An 18,114-nucleotide genomic window follows, 5' to 3' on the forward strand; every position below is an offset into this window, starting at 1 on the left:
ATCAGTCATAATAAGAGCGGGCTGCAGAAAGAGGTCCCCTGCACCTTGTAATAATCAGGAACAGATCTGGGGTCTTATCTCCAGGAGTGATGGGTGGAGGACACATGAAATGACGGGCGGCACAAGCCTGTGATGAGGCTCCAGCAGCCGCCACATAAATGGAGGAGTCCGTATAAGGGAAGAACATCCAGCGACTCCTGTGTCATTTCCAGAGGTCGGGTCTGAGAGTCTCGACTCTTTGCTGGTGCTGCACATCTACAGCTTCTCCCATATGGTCTAGCGGTTAGGATTCCTGGTTTTCACCCAGGCGGCCCGGGTTCGACTCCCGGTATGGGAAGATGATTCTTTTTATTTTCTCGGTTTCCTTATTGTTACAGTCAGAATCTAATTGATCAGCATATAATGTACATGTGTAATATATTATAGGAATGTCCAGTGTTATGTGTCCCATAAACCTGGAGACGCAGCGAGGAGATGACGGCAGGAGAGCTGCAGCACACGAGCCTTCGATAGCTCAGCTGGTAGAGCGGAGGACTGTAGTGGAGCACAGACATCCTTAGGTCACTGGTTCGATTCCGGTTCGAAGGACATTTTATAACTTATTAGTAGAATTATATAATTATCCCCAGGATTAATCAGCCACATTGCTGACGGGGTCTCTTCCGTCTCGCTCTCCTGATGTGGGGCTTCTAGTACGACAATTAAGTTTCATCATTTTCCACCGGATGGTGGCAGATACAGCAGACCATCCATACAGAAGGGCTCGCTCTCTGATTTCCTTCTTTCCATCTTTCCCTTCCAAAATGTCACTTTTTTTTTATCTCTTTGGCCTCAGTTCACTATTGTGGGGTTTTTATGTCTCGGGGTTTTGTGTTTTCATCTGTGTCTTATTCATCTTTTCATTTGCTTATTTTTCTAAGCCTGCTTCCAGGGTTTCTATGTCTTTTATGTTTGCCATTGTGGTCAGGATGTGGAGTTTCATCATGATTTTGGTTCATTCAATTGCGATTTTTTTTTTTTTGCAAAATTCTCCAATTCTTTCAGTAAATGTTCTCACATCCTCCCTGCAGTGATTCTTTCTATGTCTTGTGGCAGAGCGGCTGCACGCGGAGGTAGATTGCGACAGTAAGAACTTCCTTTAATTTGTTATAAGGCAGCATAAACCAAGCAAAGAAAACACAGCCCTCTGGGGAAACAAAACAAATTGGTGGAAGGGCAAACCCAGTCCTTCTGTGAGTGGGGTCCCTCCTGCTCACGGCTGACAGAACATGCGGTTCAGGCTCTCTAGTCCATGCAGCACTCTCCTGCATTGCGCCTTCTCCAGGCCACACACTGAACACTGAGAGTCCATTCCTTCAGCCATTTCAGCTTAGACCATGTGACTCATCCATCACATGACTGATCACATGACTGTGACCTCACTCAGGTCCTGTCAGCACACAGTGGTCCTAGCTCCATAGGGGGAGATATGAGGGACACTCTCCCACCCGCTCTATGAATGTCCCCCTAAAAAGCAGCCCATAACATAACCTAACCCTCACAACACTTACTCTGCTGGAGGAAATACAACTCTGGATTGTATAACACTGACGCCATTAGGTGTAGAATCTCACCTCTATTACGGTCTGTCATTTTTGTGCATACTCCAGCATAACAAAATCTTTCCGTTAGTGAAGAGCCTGGAGGACGCGTCCAATGTCCTGTCCTGCTGACACTGACAAACCCTCCTGCACATCACACGGCTCAGCTACCAGGAAGGAATTTCTCATTTTCCTTTACACGAAAATTCCTCCAGAGCTCAGGAGTAACACTGTGCTCATAGTAACAGCCTGGTTCTATAGGAATCCACTTTTATATGCTAAGGATTGTGACTCTGAGCTTTGGAGTCCCATAAATTCCTCAAAATACTCAGTGCTAAGAACATTATTTTTTAGTAGATTCTCTCCATAATCGTCTTCAAAAGTTGTTGAAAAAACCTCATCCCATTCATTTTTGTGTGAAATCCACTTTCCTGTTAGTAGTAGAGATGAGAGAACATGTTCGGAAAATGTTCACTCATCTCAAATTCGGCACGGATCTGGCAGATTCGAATTCCCAAGTATTTTCCTCAAGATCGGTACAAGTTGGCCAAAGTTCGGTAAATGACCAAGATTCCACTAATGCTTTTGTTGGACTTTGGCTATGATAGTGCAGCTGTATGATGAGAGGGGGAACATGTTTGATGAGGAGCGGAGGGGGTGAGGAGAGGTCAGATGGGCGGCGGACAGTTATTTATTTTTTAAATTAACTTAATGTGTGGAGATTCCGGCAGCCAATCAATAAATAGTGATTGTTCATTTAGTGACAGGTGACTTGCTGTTCTGGGCCTATGGTTGTGAAACTGCGATTTAAAAGAGGGGAAGGGTACATCCATCATGAGTGTGAAAAAGTGAGGTCGTGGTGGAAGGGGAAACAGGCTTGGTGTTCGATGTGTGCGTGGGTTAGGTGTTAATGTGAATGAAAGCTCATCTGTAGAAACACCATCTCATCCTATCCAAAGACCACTGACAACATCTGTTACTGGACGGGCTTCTCAACTTCCTTTCTTTGGCGGCCACAAATTGGGGCACCTTGTAGATGAGGGCCAGAAAGAGCATGTGCTCCAGTGGATGGCAGGAGCTGCATCAATTGGCCTCTCCTCTTCCTCCATCTTAACATCACACACAGTACACAGAGGTGACACCAGAATTACCCTTGTTTCCCCCCATGTCACAACTCTCCAACCACCCAACTGACAGTGCAGAACCACAGATGAGCCAGCGATCGAGGGACTCATGGTACCAGACAAACTGTTAGTGAAGGTGCAGGTGCTGAGGAGGACGAGGAGGAAGAGGTGATGGGTGAAGAGGTGATGGGTGCGCAACAGTCAGGAGGTGAAGAGGATAATGAAACCCTTTGTGTTGAATGTAGTTGGTGGGAGGGGATGGAGGAAGCAACCTTGTGTATTTCCCCACCACGAATGCACCATGGAATTGTACCTCATGGAAGCACCTGACACATGAGCACCTTCTTGCTGCACTACAGTATCTGCAACATGATGCCCTTATTGTTAGTATTAGATCCACGGTGCAAGAGTAAATTTTCCCAGATGCTTCCCCTCCCAGGAAAAGGGACGCGTGCATGCTGGAGTATAGAAACACGCTTGTAGACAACCTTAGGAGTGGTTTTCCCCAAGATAGCAGTGAGGCACACAGAGTGCATTGCCGTTATAGACGTCCAACCAAAGGAACATCGAGTCGTCAATGCAAAAACATTAGCAGCAGGAGAGTAAGTTTGAGGTTCTGAGCCATGTTTCTGTTCTGCCTGACTTTGCCCTTAATTTTGCCTTTATCAAAGATGGAGTGAGTAGCTTCACAAGGGGCCATCTTGTTCCTGTTTGACGTTTCCTGTTTCCTGCCTGCTGTGTACAAAAGGGACTCTGCACATTATACCTGTGCTTGTGTATCTGGATCTTTACCTGCTGCCAAGCTTGGAGAACTTGCATTGTGCCTGCTTCTTCTAAACCTTGGGATTCCCCGTTTGTTACTTACCTGCCATCCTGCCTAACCACCTCTCCTGTCCGGATCTGCTCTGCCTCTGTCATCTCTGCGGCCTGCTCTCCGCTTGGAGCCCGGTCCAGTCTCAGGTCCTTAGGACTGTGTGCGCCTGGACCTCAGACTCTCGCCAGTCGGTTCATACAGACTTTACCTGTTGCCAGAACTTATATCTGCTTACCGTGTAATACTGAAGCCTGTTTACTGTAATACCCTGAACTACATCTGCATAGTACTGAGACCTGTTGCTACAATACAATACTGAACCTTTGAACATATACTGTGTTTGTCTTCTCTGACCCATGCCACCGAGTTCCATAGAACCTATAGTACTAATGTGACAGGATACACAAGCCATCAAATATGGAGCTCGCTGGGTCAGATTCTGTGGATGTACGCCTTAAAAAGATATGCACATTTATCTCAGGACTTCAAGGGGAGCTTCAGGCTACCAAAACAAAATTGTCAGCACTAGAGACTCAAGCTAACCATAATGCTACTATTGCCGATACATCCATTCAGGCGTTAGCTACTCGCCTCTCAAAGCTGGAGACTACAGTTTCAGCCCCAGCCGCAACCCCACCTTCGTTTCCAGCTTTCCCTAAACTCCCGCCATTCAGGTTCGGTGGCGAAAGAGAAAAATTCCGAGGGTTCCTAAATCAGTGTCAGCTGTATTTTGCTACGCATGCGGCTCAGTTTCCAACAGGACGAGACAAGGTGTTGACTATGATAATGCTGTTAACCAACAAGGCTCTTGCTTGGGCAAATCCCCTGATTGAAACTAATGATGTCTGTTTGAATTCTTTAAATGATTTTATTTCCGCAATGTGTCAGATGTTCGATGACCCTAACCGAAGTGCCACAGCAGAAACCGCATTGCTAGCCCTCCATCAGGGAAAGCGTCCTGTCGTAGAATTCGCAATGGAATTTCGGAGGTGGGTGTTGGACACTACGTGGTGCGACTCAGCAAAATACGCAGTGTTTAGGAGGGGTTTATCTGCCACAATTAAAGATGAACTGGCTAGAGGCGAGTCACCCGCTGCCCTGGGAGACTACATAAATCATTGCATTTGGATTGATATCCGTCTTGCAGAACGCCGGCAAGAGAGATGGGCAGATGCTAGCCGCAGTAATTTTGTAACCCTGCCGTCTCCCTCCAGGGAAGCCCAGAGCAAGTCCTTCCTCCCAGTAGAGTCAGAACCTATGCAGGTCGATGCAGTCCGGAGAAGTCCTCCTGTCCCACGCAAGGAGCACCGTTTTAGAGAAAATTTATGCTTCTACTGCGGAAAATCAGGTCACTATATTTCGAATTGTCCCGGTAAGAATCGCAAGACCACGGCTGCGGTAATCGAATGTGACTTTTCGGACGTATCTTCAGTAGTTTCCCACTCAAATCCTACTAGGAAAGAAATAGTCAACTGGAATCACGACTTCTCCGACTGTACTTCAGAAATATCCTCACTGGTGAATGCAGCCATCTCTTCAGTGAGTTCCACTACTTCGACCTTGGACGGCTCAAGGAAGGACTCACTCTGTTATATCCCCATCAAGATATGGACCCAGTCACAATGGATTGCTAGTTTCGCTATGGTGGACTCAGGGGCAAGCGGCATTTTTATGGACATTACATTCGCTAAAGAACACAGTATATGTTCACAAAAGAGGATCTCTCCGGTATTGATGGAAATGGTGGATGGTTCCCCACTGGTGTCCGGGCCCGTAGATCTTGAAACAACATCACTGAAAGTCCGTATGGGGGCGGATCACTCAGAAAGACTGTCCTTCTTGTTAATTTCCTCCCCTCATTTTCCCATAATCCTAGGACTACCATGGCTATGACTGCAAAACCCTACTATCAATTGGGAGATGAAGGAAATACAGTTTCCTAGTAGACAGATATCATCTAAGGAACCAGCTTTAGTTGGGTCAGCATGCTCCATTGACTTAAATCTACCAATAGAGTATCAGGATTTCATCGATGAATGTGACAAGAAAAATGCAGACAAATTGCCTCCACATCGGCCGTACGATTGCCCCGTGGAACTGCTACCTGGTGCCGCGATTCCGTTCGGTAACATTTACCCTTTGGCTGGGCCAGAATTAAAAGCCCTCAAGGAGTACATCGATGAAAACCTAGCCAAGGGTTTTATACGACCATCTTCCTCCCCGGCGCGTGCCACGATCTTCTTCATGAAAAAGAAGGATGGCTCACTCCGCCCATGGATTGATTACCGAGAGCTCAACAAAATTACGATCAGGAACTCCTATCCACTTCCATTAATTCCCGAATTACTGGAAAGGGTGCGACACTTTAAAAGCTTCATGAAATTAGATCTCCGTGGAGCATACAATCTAGTACGGATCCGTCCCGGTGACGAGTGGAAGACAGCCTTCCGGTCACGCTATGGACATTTTGAGTACTTCGTCATGTCTTTTGGTCTCCGTAATGCGCCGGCTACGTTTCAACACTTGGTGAATGACATTTTCAGAGACATACTCGATATTTTTGTTGTTGTTTATTTGGATGACATTTTAATCTTTTCCAGCAACATCAAGGAGCATCAGCAGCACGTGAGAGTAGTCTTGGATCGCCTACGGCAGAATCACATGTATATCAAGCTGGAGAAATGCGAGTTCCACAAAACGGAAATCCAATTCTTGGGGTATGTTATCTCTTCTCAGGGTTTCAGCATGGATGCCAGTAAAACTCAAGCCATCCAGGGCGTTTTTCAGTTAAAGAGCCACCGTCAGCAGCACTAATGCTGCATTCTGTGAAGGTGGCTCTTCCTTTTCTGACCCCTAGTAATACTGAAATATTGACTTTTACAAATAGCTCCTCATACCTGTAATGTGTCCCATAGGTATGATGTGTCCCCGTGTCAGCTGCCTACAATCCATCCTTCATGCCTGTCATGTGTCTCAACACCACCCACCATCCGTTCATCATGATGCACCTGTGCATCACTGCCTCCTCCTGATTTGAATGCCGGCGCCTGCGCTGTAACAAAAGTTCTTGGGCATGCACAGTGCGTGCTGCCCGAGAACCGACATCAGGCTATTGTGCCTGCATGTTGCGGAGGCCCCAGCCCCACAGTGTGAATATGTGGCGCCCCTGAGGCTCAGTCGCTACAGAGGTACTGCACCTTCTCCTAAGGTGTAGTGCCCCCCCATCCAGGTAAGGTGGGAACTCCTTTTTCCACACTCCAACACTCGCACCCCACACAACAGGGTAGTTCTGCACAACCACATTGCGGCTCAGTGCTTAGAGAGTAGCAGAGCACCTCTGGTGGTTCCCTGCATGGAAAACAGGATGTGTTGGGAGGTGGGTGGAGTTTAGATATATAAAAGAGTGGGAAAGTGTAGGATGATAGTTCAGTCGGGGTTCAGTCTGACAGAAGGAAGCCACTCGGGAGGAGTGGGGTTCCCTGGAAGAGGGATGGAGGAAGGAGTGCTGCAGCTGCCTCAGTGATCTGAGCCAGCTGGCATGGGAAAGGAACAGAAGGAGAAAGACATAGAACTGCAACCTAAGCTTCCATAAGAGAGAGAAGGATCAGTACGGAATGAAGGAGTAGGAGAACAGAGAGGAGACGTGGGTCTGAAGAGGAACCCTGCCTATAGGTTCTCAGCGCAAGGCCGGGGCCCGGTCCCTGAGGTTGTATGGACACTTATGGTTCTGCTGCAGACACCGGTGGAGTAGTTGGCTATAAATGCACTACTCCCATCTAAGACTTGGGGCACAACAGCAACTGAATAGAGTGCCAGTACTCCGGAGAAGGGAGTCCCCGAGAGAGGCTACAGCTGTCTGCCATATGAGTAGAGTTGTTAGGAACATCTGACAGGAGGAACTCCAGAGTACCACGGTATCACACCTTAAGGTGCAATAGAGGAGTCGTTCAGGAAAGGTACATGTTGGTGGAGTGTTGGAGAGGAGCTTTCCATCTGGCCTGGAGGTTGGCTGAGTCTCTGACCCGGAGGACACGGCCCGGAGGCAGGCACCCTTGTGTACCGCAGACTGTGAGTAAAGTTTTGGAACTGCAAGCCTTAGTGTCCTCCATTCATTCTCGCGCCAATTCATTCAGCACCGCTACATCTGGGTACCATCTTTTACACTGCCTGCGCCTTTCCACACCCATTACAACTACACTGCCCTGCGACATCAGCCCTGCCTGTGGAGGGCTATACCATCACTGCTGCATCCTGCCATCTGTCCAAGAGGATCTGTCTGCAGCATCAGCTTAACACCTCCCTTGCCGAACACCACAGGTGGCATCACGAACTATTCCATTCCACTTAAACTACATCACATTCCACCATTGCTTGGGTGCCCAGGGCCACGGACTGGGTCACTGCTGTGGTGACACATCCCCCTGACACCGGCCTCAGTACCAAGTACCCCGCCGCCCTGGGAGGACGACCCAAATACATCATAACACACTGCGGGGCGGGATCTGATGCCTCCACAACGCGCAGGCGCAGTAGCCTGATGTTGGTTCTCGGGCAACGCACACTGCGCATGCCTGAGAACACTTGTAACAGCACAGGCGCCGGCATTTAAATGAGGAGGAGGCAGTGACGCACAGGGGCATTATGATGGATGGTGGGCGGTGCTAAGACATAGGACAGGCATGTTGGACAGATGGTAGGCAGCTGATACAGGGGGACACATCATACCTATGGGACACATTACAGGTATGAGGAGCTATTTATAAAAGTCGATATTTCAGCGTTACTGGGGGTCAGAAAAAGAAGAGCCACCTTCACAGAATGCAGCCTTAGTGCTGCTGACGGTGGCTCTTTAACTGAAAAATGCCCTGGGGGGGTGACAGGTTCCCTTTAACCTCTGTGACATGTCAATGGCTGTAAACAAAGAGAAACTTGTAAAGAACTCATGAAAGAATAAAGTTACATTAAAACCAAGTACACCATTGTTTTTCTTGTGAAACTCTCAATAAGTTTGATGTGTCACATGACCCTCTTCCCATTGAAAAAAGTAAAGTTGGATCCAAAATGACCGACTTCAAAATGGCCGCAATGGTCACCACCCACCTTGAAAAGTTTTCCTCCTCCCATATACTAATGTGCCATAAATAGGAAGTTGATATCACCAACCATTCCCATTTTATTTAGGTGTATCCATAAAATGGCCCACCCTGTGTAAGGCTCAGCTATCAATCAGGAAAGAAAAAAACATCTGGTGGAAAGTGACCGACCGCCTGGTGACAAGAGAAGTTAAAGTATATCAAGGGGAATTAGCTCAAGTGGTAGAGCGCTCGCTTAGCATGCGAGATTTAGCGGGATCTTAGGATGCCTTTTTCAGTTGGCCGAGTGAGTTGTTTTTACCGCCTGCTCGTGGCACACACGTCCAAACCTTGAAGACTTTCAACACTGCCAAAATCAAGTCTTCGATAGCTCAGCTGGTAGAGCGGAGGACTGTAGATCTAAATTACCAATCCTAAGGTCGCTGGTTCAATTCTGGCTCGAAGGAAGTTTTGTGTATTCTATCAGATGTTTTCAGCCTTCTGGCAAATACCAGACAGCTATTCTCTTTCTGGACATGTAGAAAGAAACACAACCGGAAAGTTTTTTCTCCAGTTTGCCTTGTGAATTCAAAACTTAGGCAGCAACAGTGCTTTTACTTTATGGAGATGCTGAGCACCAATGTGAAAACGTCTTCAACTGTAGCATGCTACCCAAGCAAAAGGAACCAACGTCCCTGGGTGGACTCGAACCACCAACCTTTCGGTTAACAGCCGAACGCGCTAACCGATTGCGCCACAGAGACACAAACGCCTGCCGAACTTTCGTCTAACAGCCGGACGCACCCACCAGTTTTAACCGGAACCTTAAACAATGGTCAGACACCATTTCCTCTAATGATTTTCAACAATAATATGACACAAGAAAGCAAAAAAAAACAAAGAAACAATTGCAGAACCCCAGGAGTACTCTAGTCGCCAACAAATATGTAATGGCTGAAAATTTACATGTCATCGACCTGAACACAAACAGTCATTAGAATTTTACTCTGTACATCTGTTAACACAAGCAGAGTGGCGCAGCGGATGTGTGCTGGGCCCATAACCCAAAGGTTATTAACCCTACAAAAAATGAAATTGTATGAAAAATTAAAAAACATCAGAATTGCGTTTTTTTTGTCGCCTCCCTGAAAAAGTAGAAAGTGAACAAAATATCAAATGTTCCCCAATTTCATATCAATAAACGCATCCGATCAGCCCATAAAATATGACAAGTCCACAAACAGCTTGTTATAATAAATTCCTTTCTTTTATGTGTTTGTATTTATGTATGTGTGTATAGATACATGATTGCATGAATGATATTTAGGTTTCTTGACTTAGAAACTTTTCTGCTGACGTAATGTGAAGACATGGATGTAATGCTTAGTTTGCTTTCCTAATCTTACGTACAAATTTAGTGTCATCCCTTTTTCTTCTCTGGTAACGTAGATAAGGATTGCTGACAGTTAAGAATATTCCAACATATGTATTATTTTGCAAACTTTGTATCTTGAACGTTGTTCTATTTAAACTCCTAGAATCTGTATTGGGGCAGACAGGTGACTGCTGACATCTGGTGCGGCCGTCATTCTCTCTCCATGCCGGCGTGATCAATAAAGAACAAATCATCTTCCTTATTCAGGTCTGGACGATTTCTAACTGACACAGCTCAATCAGTGGAAAGAAAAAATGCTGCGAAAATGATCTGTGAAAATGGTGACAGAAACTGTTTGTTTTTTCTGAATTGTTTTCTAATGTAACAATTAATAATCTGTGCACAACTTTGTCATCATGTCGCTGGAATCGCACTGACCTGGAGAATCGTGGTATCAGACGTCTCTCTGCACAAAAGACAAAGTAAGAACGTCTAAATAAGAAACACCAAACACCTGTGAGGGATTCATTAGGATCGGCAAACTATTCATCAGTCATAATAGGAGCCGGCTGCAGAAAGAGGTCCCCCGCACCTTGTAATAATCAGGAACAGTTCTGGGGTCTTATCTCCAGAGGATCAGATCTCCAGGAGTGATGGGTGGAGGACACGTGAAGTGACGGGCGGCACAAGCCTGTGATGTGGCTCCAGCAGCCGCCACATAAATGGAGGAGTCCGTATAAGGGAAGAACATCCAGCGACTCCTGTGTCATTTCCAGAGGTCGGGTCTGAGAGTCTCGACTCTTTGCTGGTGCTGCACATCTACAGCTTCTCCCATATGGTCTAGCGGTTAGGATTCCTGGTTTTCACCCAGGCGGCCTGGGGTCGACTCCCGGTATGGGAAGATGTGTCCTTTTATTTTTGCTGTTTCCTTATTATTGCTACAGTCAGATCAGCATATAATGTACATGTGTAATATATTATAGGAATGTCCAGTGTTATGTGTCCCATAAACCTGGAGACGCAGCGAGGAGATGACGGCAGGAGAGCTGCAGCACACGAGCCTTCGATAGCTCAGCTGGTAGAGCGGAGGACTGTAGTGGAGCACAGACATCCTTAGGTCACTGGTTCGATTCCGGGTCGAAGGACATTTTATAACTTATTAGTAGAATTATATAATTATCCCCAGGATTAATCAGCCACATTGCTGACGGGGTCTCTTCCGTCTCGCTCTCCTGATGTGGGGCTTCTAGTACGACAATTAAGTTTCATCATTTTCCACCGGATGGTGGCAGATACAGCAGACCATCCATACAGAAGGGCTCGCTCTCTGATTTCCTTCTTTCCACCTTTCCCTTCCAAAATGTCACTTTTTTTTATCTCTTTGGCCTCAGTTCACTATTGTGGGGTTTTTATGTCTCGGGGTTTTGTGTTTTCATCTGTGTCTTATTCATCTTTTCATTTGCTTCTTTTTCTAAGCCTGCTTCCAGGGTTTCTATGTCTTTTATGTTTGCCATTGTGGTCAGGATGTGGAGTTTCATCATGATTTTGGTTCATTCAATTGCGATTTTTTTTTTTTTTGCAAAATTCTCCAATTCTTTCAGTAAATGTTCTCACATCCTCCCTGCAGTGATTCTTTCTATGTCTTGTGGCAGAGCGGCTGCACGCGGAGGTAGATTGCGACAGTAAGAACTTCCTTTAATTTGTTATAAGGCAGCATAAACCAAGCAAAGAAAACACAGCCCTCTGGGGAAACAAAACAAATTGGTGGCAGGGCAAACCCAGTCCTTCTGTGAATGGGGTCCCTCCTGCTCACGGCTGACAGAACATGCGGTTCAGGCTCTCTAGTCCATGCAGCACTCTCCTGCATTGCGCCTTCTCCAGGCCACACACTGAACACTGAGAGTCCATTCCTTCAGCCATTTCAGCTTAGACCATGTGACTCATCCATCACATGACTGATCACATGACTGTGACCTCACCCAGGTCCTGTCAGCACACAGTGGTCCTAGCTCTGTAGGGGGAGATATGAGGGACACTCTCCCACCCGCTCTATGAATGTCCCCCTAAAAAGCAGCCCATAACATAACCTAACCCTCACAACACTTACTCTGCTGGAGGAAATACAACTCTGGATTGTATAACACTGACGCCATTAGGTGTAGAATCTCACCTCTATTACGGTCTGTCATTTTTGTGCATACTCCAGCATAACAAAATCTTTCCGTTAGTGAAGAGCCTGGAGGACGCGTCCAATGTCCTGTCCTGCTGACACTGACAAACCCTCCTGCACATCACAACGGCTCAGTTCCCAGGAAGGAATTTCTCATTTTCCTTTACACAAAAATTCCTCCAGAGCTCAGGAGTAACACTGTGCTCATAGTAACAGCCTGGTTCTATAGGAATCCACTTTTATATGCTAAGGATTGTGACTCTGAGCTTTGGAGTCCCATAAATTCCTCAAAATACTCAGTACTAAGAACATTATTTTTTAGTAGATTCTCTCCATAATCGTCTTCAAAAGTTGTTGAAAAATCTCATCCCATTCATTTTTGTGTGAAATCCACTTTCCTGTTAGTAGTAGAGATGAGAGAACATGTTCGGAAAATGTTCACTCATCTCAAATTCGGCACGGATCTGGCAGATTCGAATTCCCAAGTATTTTCCTCAAGATCGGTACAAGTTGGCCAAAGTTGGGTAAATGATCAAGATTCCACTAATGCTTTTGTTGGACTTTGGCTATGATAGTGCAGCTGTATGATAAGAGGGGGAACATGTTTGATGAGGAGCGGAGGGGGTGAGGAGAGGTCAGATGGGCGGCGGACAGTTATTTATTTTTTAAATTAACTTAATGTGTGGAGATTCCGGCAGCCAATCAATAAATAGTGATTGTTCATTTAGTGACAGGTGACTTGCTGTTCTGGGCCTATGGTTGTGAAACTGCGATTTAAAAGTGGGGAAGGGTACATCCATCATGAGTGTGAAAAAGTGAAGTCGTGGTGGAAGGGGAAACAGGCTTGGTGTTCGATGTGTGCGTGGGTTAGGTGTTAATGTGAATGAAAGCTCATCTGTACAAACACCATCTCATCCTATCCAAAGACCACTGACAACATCTGTTACTCGATGGGCTTCTCAACTTCCTTTCTTTGGCGGCCACAAATTGGGGCACCTTGTAGATGAGAGCCAGAAAGAGCATGTGCTCCAGTGGATGGCAGGAGCTGCATCAATTGGCCTCTCCTCTTCCTCCATCTTAACATCACACACAGTACACAGAGGTGACACCAGAATTACCCTTGTTTCCCCCCATGTCACAACTCTCCAACCACCCAACTGACAGTGCAGAACCACAGATGAGCCAGCGATCGAGGGACTCATGGTACCAGACAAACTGTTAGTGAAGGTGCAGGTGCTGAGGAGGATGAGGAGGAAGAGGTGATGGGTGAAGAGGTGATGGGTGTGCAACAGTCAGGAGGTGAAGAGGATAATAAACCCTTTGTGTTGAATGTAGTTGGTGGGAGGGGATGGAGGAAGCAACCTTGTGTATTTCCCCACCACGAATGCACCATGGAATTGTACCTCATGGAAGCACCTGACACATGAGCTCCTTCTTGCTGCACTACAGTATCTGCAACATGATGCCCTTATTGTTAGTATTAGATCCACGGTGCAAGAGTAAATTTTCCCAGATGCTTCCCCTCCCAGGAAAAGGGACACGTGCATGCTGGAGTATAGAAACACGCTTGTAGACAACCTTAGGAGTGGTTTTCCCCAAGATAGCAGTGAGGCACACAGAGTGCATTGCCGTTATAGACGTCCAACCAAAGGAACATCGAGTCGTCAATGCAAAAACATTAGCAGCAGGAGTGTAAGTGTGAGGTTCTGAGCCATGTTTCTGTTCTGCCTGACTTTGCCCTTAATTTTGCCTTTATCAAAGATGGAGTGAGTAGCTTCACAAGGGGCCATCTTGTTCCTGTTTGACGCTTCCTGTTTCCTGCCTGCTGTGTACAAAAGGGACTCTGCACATTATACCTGTGCTTGTGTATCTGGATCTTTACCTGCTGCCAAGCTTGGAGACTTGCATTGTGCCTGCTTCTTCTAAAACTTGGGATTCCCCGTTTGTTACTTACCTGCCATCCTGCCTGACCACCTCTCCTGTCCGGATCTGCTCTGCCTCTGTCATCTCTGCGGCCTGCTCTCCGCTTGGAGCCCGGTCCAGTCTCAGGTCCTTAGGACTGTGTGCGCCTGGACCTCAGACTCTCGCCAGTTGGTTCGTACAGACTTTACCTGTTGCCAGAACTTATATCTATGTACCGTGCAATACTGAAGCCTGTTTACTGTAATACCCTGAACTACATCTGCATAGTACTGAGACCTGTTGCTACAATACAATACTGAACCTTTGAACATATACTGTGTTTGTCTTCTCTGACCCATGCCACCGAGTTCCATAGAACCTATAGTACTAATCTGACAGGATACACAAGCCATCAAATATGGAGCTCGCTGGGTCAGATTCTGTGGATGTACGCCTTAAAAAGATATGCACATTTATCTCAGGACTTCAAGGGGAGCTTCAGGCTACCAAAACAAAATTGTCAGCACTAGAGACTCAAGCTAACCATAATGCTACTATTGCCGATACATCCATTCAGGCGTTAGCTACTCGTCTCTCAAAGCTGGAGACTACAGTTTCAGCCCCAGCCACAACCCCACCTTCGGTTCCAGCTTTCCCTAAACTCCCGCCATTCAGGTTCGGTGGCGAAAGAGAAAAATTCCGAGGTTTCCTAAATCAGTGTCAGCTGTATTTTGCTGCGCATGCGGCTCAGTTTCCAACAGGACGAGACAAGGTGTTGACTATGATAATGCTGTTAACCAACAAGGCTCTTGCTTGGGCAAATCCCCTGATTGAAACTAATGATGTCTGTTTGAATTCTTTAAATGATTTTATTTCCGCAATGTGTCAGATGTTCGATGACCCTAACCAAAGTGCCACAGCAGAAACTGCATTGCTAGCCCTCCATCAGGGAAAGCATCATGTCATAGAATTCGCAATGGAATTTCGAAGGTGGGTGTTGGACACTACGTGGTGCGACTCAGCAAAATACGCAGTGTTTAGGAGGGGTTTATCTGCCACAATTAAAGATGAACTGGCTAGAGGCGAGTCACCCGCTGCCCTGGGAGACTACATAAATCATTGCATTTGGATTGATATCCGTCTTGCAGAACGCCGGCAAGAGAGATGGGCAGATGCTAGCCGCAGTAATTTTGTAACCCTGCCGTCTCCCTCCAGGGAAGCCTAGAGCAAGTCCTTCCTCCCAGTAGAGTCAGAACCTATGCAGGTCGATGCAGTCCGGAGAAGTCCTCCTGACCCACGCAAGGAGCACCGCTTTAGAGAAAATTTATGCTTCTACTGCGGAAAATCAGGTCACTATATTTCGAATTGTCCCGGTAAGAATCGCAAGACCACGGCTGCGGTAATCGAATGTGACTTTTCGGACGTATCTTCAGTAGTTTCCCACTCAAATCCTCCTAGGAAAGAAATAGTCAACTGGAATCACGACTTCTCCGACTGTACTTCAGAAATATCCTCACTGGTGAATGCAGCCATCTCTTCAGTGAGTTCCACTACTTCGACCTTGGACGGCTCAAGGAAGGACTCACTCTGTTATATCCCCATCAAGATATGGACCCAGTCCCAATGGATTGCTAGTTTCGCTGTGGTGGACTCAGGGGCAAGCGGCAATTTTATGGACATTACATTCGCTAAAGAACACAGTATATGTTCACAAAAGAGGATCTCTCCGGTATTGATGGAAACGGTGGATGGTTCCCCACTGGTGTCCGGGCCCGTAGATCTTGAAACAACATCACTGAAAGTCCGTATGGGGGCGGATCACTCAGAAAGACTGTCCTTCTTGTTAATTTCCTCCCCTCATTTTCCCATAATCCTAGGACTACCATGGCTACGACTGCAAAGCCCTACTATCAATTGGGAGATAAAGGAAATACAGTTTCCTAGTAGACAGATATCATCTAAGGAACCAGCTTTATTTGGGTCAGCATGCTCCGTTGACTTAAATCTACCAATAGAGTATCAGGATTTCATCGATGTATGTGACAAGAAAAATGCAGACAAATTGCCTCCACATCGGCCGTACGATTGCCCCGTGGAACTGCTACCTGGTGCCGCGATTCCGTTCGGTAACATTTACCCTTTGGCTGGGCCAGAATTAAAAGCCCTCAAGGAGTACATCAATGAAAACCTAGCCAAGGGTTTTATACGACCATCTTCCTCCCAGGCGGGTGCCCCGATCTTCTTCATGAAAAAGAAGGATGGCTCACTCCGCCCATATATTGATTACCGAGAGCTCAACAAAATTACGATCAGGAACTCCTATCCACTTCCATTAATTCCCGAATTACTGGAAAGGGTGCGACACTCTAAAATCTTCATGAGATTAGATCTCCGTGGAGCATACAATCTAGTACGGATCCGTCCCGGTGACGAGTGGAAGACAGCCTTCCAGTCACGCTATGGACATTTTGAGTACTTCGTCATGTCTTTTGGTCTCCGTAATGCGCCGGCTACGTTTCAACACTTGGTGAATGACATTTTCAGAGACATACTCGATATTTTTGTTGTTGTTTATTTGGATGACATTTTAATCTTTTCCAGCAACATCAAGGAGCATCAGCAGCACGTGAGAGTAGTCTTGGATCGCCTACGGCAGGATCACTTGTATATCAAGCTGGAGAAATGCGAGTTCCACAAAATGGAAATCCAATTCTTGGGGTATGATATCTCTTCACAGGGTTTCAGCATGGATGCCAGTAAAACTCAAGCCATCCAGGAGTGGCCAATTCCCAAGTCTGTGAAGGAAGTACAACGATTTATTGGATTCGCCAATTTTTACAGACGATTAATTAAAAATTTTTCGGAGATCGTCATACCCATCACCCAATTGACCCGGAAGAAGATACCATTTGTCTGGTCACCGCAAGCGCAGATGGCATTTTCCAAATTGAAAGCTAAATTTACATCAGCACCGTTCCTCGTACACCCGGATCCGGATCGAGCTTTCATAATGAAAGTAGACGCTTCCGACTGTGCGATAGGGGCCATTCTCTCGCAAAGAACAGGTGAGAAAAATCTTTTACATCCTTGTGCCTTTCTTTCACAGAAATTATCGCCCGCAGAGAAGAATTATGATGTCGGAAATAAAGAGCTATTGGCCATTATAACCGCATTCAAGGAATGGAGGCATCTACTGCAAGGAGCATCTCACCAGATTGTCGTACTTACGGACCATTGGAACCTCGAATTCATGAGATCGGCAAGGTGTCTAAAGCCCAGACAGGCCCGATGGACTTTATTCCTTAATCAGTTTGACTTCATTGTTTCCTACAGGCCAGGCTCTCGTAATGGGAAGGCCGATGCACTATCTAGGATTCACTCAGGTAACGTAACTCCAGTATTACCTCCGAGGACCATACTCTTAGAAAGAAACTTCATAGGGGTGTTACACAATCAAGATCCATTAACAAGTATTAAGGAAGCCTACACTGGAGACCCACTACTGATCCGACCCCCCCCAATCAGGTAAACCTAACCTTGAAAAACAGACTTTGGTTTCAGGGACAACACCTGTATATTCCGGAAACAGTCAGACTAAGTGTACTAAAATTAATGCATGACTCAAAGATCGCCGGTCATAGAGGAGTCCAGAAGACCCAGGAATTCTTGTCTTGCTTCTTTTGGTGGCCGACCTACCGGAGAGACGTTCAGCATTACGTCTCGTCATGTGAGGTATGTGCAAGATCAAAGGTTCCCCGCTCCTCACATACGGGATTGCTACAACCCCTCCCTATTCCATCTCACCCTTGGGGGTCTATTTCAATGGATTTTATTGTAGAGTTGCCTACTTCTAAGGGGAAAAACACTATCCTAGTAGTGATCGACCGTTTGACCAAGGCTGCCCATTTCATTCCCTGTATCGGTCTTCCGACAGCCAAACAGACAGCGGACCTCATCGTACAAAATGTTTTTCGGCTACATGGAGTTCCTGACGAATTGATATCAGATCGAGGGGTCCAATTTACCTCAAAATTTTGGCGAAGCTTCTGTGCCGCCCTGGACATCAAGGTAAATCTA

General features: G+C 46.4%; 3 non-coding genes across 3 annotated transcripts; 2 read left to right on the forward strand and 1 right to left on the reverse strand.

The window, feature by feature from the left end:
- The first annotated feature begins 265 nt into the window (after window positions 1-265).
- TRNAE-UUC (transfer RNA glutamic acid (anticodon UUC)) lies at window positions 266-337 on the forward strand. The gene has a single exon. It is a non-coding gene; the product is annotated as a tRNA-Glu (tRNA).
- Window positions 338-9,280: 8,943 nt separating this feature from the next.
- Window positions 9,281-9,354, reverse strand: TRNAN-GUU (transfer RNA asparagine (anticodon GUU)). Its single transcript has one exon. It is a non-coding gene; the product is annotated as a tRNA-Asn (tRNA).
- Window positions 9,355-10,794: 1,440 nt separating this feature from the next.
- On the forward strand, window positions 10,795-10,866 carry TRNAE-UUC (transfer RNA glutamic acid (anticodon UUC)). The gene has a single exon. It is a non-coding gene; the product is annotated as a tRNA-Glu (tRNA).
- The last annotated feature ends 7,248 nt before the right edge of the window (window positions 10,867-18,114 follow it).

Source organism: Dendrobates tinctorius, unplaced genomic scaffold, assembly GCF_039654945.1.
Source record: "Dendrobates tinctorius isolate UK_male_01 unplaced genomic scaffold, ASM3965494v1 ptg000251l, whole genome shotgun sequence".
In the NCBI taxonomy this organism is placed as follows: Eukaryota; Metazoa; Chordata; class Amphibia; order Anura; family Dendrobatidae; genus Dendrobates; species Dendrobates tinctorius.